Here is a 2,600-nt window from a genome sequence, read left to right on the forward strand (position 1 = left end):
AAACATAATATTTACTATTTATTAATGTATTCATCAATAATGTGTTTTTTATGGTAGAGGGTTTTTACGGCGGCTCGCAACTACATAAGGTCTTATGAGCATTAATGTAAAGCATTTTCTGTGTATTTACTCTAAGACTAACAACTGATTTCAAAACCCAAAATGCAGCACAGTTTGTTCTTATTACTAAACACAAAAGCGGCTGATGATAAAATTGGGCAGGGCAAGAAAAAGGAAGAAAGAAACCCAAACACACACACACAAAAAAACGAGTCATTGATCACCAAAGTTTGTGGCGTCGGTGGCCTAGTGGTTAGGCTCTCGGACTCGCAACCGTAAGGTCGTGGTTCGAATCCCGTCAGGGGCCCGACGTTGTGTCCTTGGGAAAGGCACTTTGCACAAATTTTCCTCACTTTACCCAGGTGGAAATGGGTACCCGGCTATAGACAGTGAACGATCTTGTCAGTCTGATAGTGTTTGAGCGCGTGAAATCCGCAGCTTGCACTGTATGCTTCCGCGGAAGCCAAGAATGTTTCTGAGTGTTCTCAGAGGGTCTGCTGGGATAATAATAGTTGTAAAGCGCATAGAGAATGCTCTTGAGCATGGATATACGCTATATAAATGCAATTATTATTATTATTGCTATTATTGTTGTTATTATTATTATTATTATTATTATTATTATTATTATTATTATTATTATTATTATTATTATTATTATTATAGTTATTATTATTATTATTATAACTAGTAATAAAAGTACCCGTTCTACGAACGGAATGATAATGAAGAATTATTAGGAAAGTTAGGATGAGGAAAAAGACAGAAAACAGGAAAGAAACAAAACACAAATATTTTACCTTGAATGTATCCCTGTAGCACCCCCTCTTGACTACCTCTAGGGGTAAGACTTCTTCTCCCTCTTCGAAAGCGGGGCATTTTTCTCCTAAAGTTTCAGCTCAATCACTTTTTTTAAAAAGAGTTAGGTCTACGTGCCAATTGTTGGTTCCTAGAAGAACGTAATCTAGATTCTAGATCTAGCCTAGAAATCTAGATCTAGAAGGACTATAAAGACATAGGCCAATAATTGAAAGAAGGAGCCTTAGCCCATAGGTAGGTCTAAGTTTAGAAATTCACATTTTTAACAACCGACAGGCGTCACAGATGCCCTAGATTTCTAGATCTATTCACAGTAGGAAAAATACACTTTCAAAAATACTTTCATGATTCTTGACCTCGATCTAGATTCACCTACAGCCTAGTTCTAGACTCTAGATCTATTCACAGCAGGAAAAAATCCACGTTCAATACTTTCATCATTCTTGATCTCGATGTAAGATTCACATAGATCTAACCTTGACCTAGATCTTAGAATCTATAATGCTCAGCAAGAAAAATCCACATTCAATATTCAATAGGTCATCGAAATATCACAGATCTAGATTCTACTTTCATTTCGTGATTCTTCTTGATCTCGATTTATCTCGATACAATAAGTGGGCCTACAGTAGGCTAGACTACTCTTTGCGCTTTCGACGACACTCTCACCACCCTCCCTCTGTTAGTGCATTCTGGCCGCCTCTATCTCTCTCTCTCTCTCTCTCTCTCTCTCTCTCTCTCTCTCTCTCTCTCTCTCTCCCCTCTCTCTCTCTCTCTCTCTCTCTCTCTCTCTCTCTCTCTCTCTCTCTCCCTCTCCCCCCCTCTCTCTCTCTCTCTCTCTCTCTCTCTCTCTCTCTCTCTCCCTCTCTCTCTCTCTCTCTCTCTCTCCCTCTCTCTCTCCCAAGGTAGGGTAACAAACGAAAAAGGCCCCACTTTGTACCATGTATTACTACTTGATTCTTCTTCTCCTTCTTTTTCTTCTTGTTCTCCCCCCCCCCTCCTCCTCCTCTTCCTCCTTCTCCTTCTTCTTCTTCTTCTTCTTCTTCTTCTTCTTCTTCTTCTTCTTCTTCTTCTTCTTCTTCTCCTTCTTCTTCTCTTTTCCAAAAAGATGATTTCCCCTCTTTAAATTAAATGTTTACAATTTTAGATTTCAACAAAAACGAGAAATACTCGAAAATCGGTACTTTTTTTTATACCAGAACGTCCCCAAAACACCCGAAACCACACAAAAAAACAACCGAAACCACGAAAAACCACCCGACGCCAACCAAAATCTCACGAAACCTACTCAAAATTTCTATGATATGTTGTTATTTGCTATGCTATCTATCGCTCTGTGGATAAAATATTGATCTGTATTACAATATTATCGTATTTGGATACTTCTTGATCCTAAATAAGTTATTTTAAAAAATCAACATCCGCGCAGTGGAAATCACTCAAGCTGGTTGAGCTTGTGCATAAAATCCACGCACTCTTCCATGTGCAATACAGGGAGATGCAGAGAGCCTTTTGTGGATTGGGAGAGTTTGACCTCTGCGATGGTTTTGGAGTCCAGAGGGTTCTAATTTTCAAATCAGCAACGGAAGAAACATCTGGCAAAACTCTTGAAGCAATATAAAGATGCTGGACTTGTTCGTTCCACAAGAGATGGACGGGCTGTAAGAATCCCAAAGACAAAGGGTAAAAAACCAGGGCAAGAAAAAGGAAGAAAGACAGCC

The 2,600-nt window shown here is 39.1% G+C and overlaps 1 protein-coding gene across 1 annotated transcript in view; it reads right to left on the reverse strand.

Moving 5' to 3' along the window:
- LOC101854591 overlaps positions 1-2,600 on the reverse strand; it is a 20,900-nt gene that overhangs the window by 11,721 nt on the left and 6,579 nt on the right. The gene's annotated exons all lie outside the window — the stretch shown is intronic.

The sequence above is a fragment of the Aplysia californica genome, unplaced genomic scaffold, assembly GCF_000002075.1.
Source record: "Aplysia californica isolate F4 #8 unplaced genomic scaffold, AplCal3.0 scaffold00394, whole genome shotgun sequence".
Lineage (NCBI taxonomy): Eukaryota > Metazoa > Mollusca > Gastropoda > Aplysiida > Aplysiidae > Aplysia > Aplysia californica.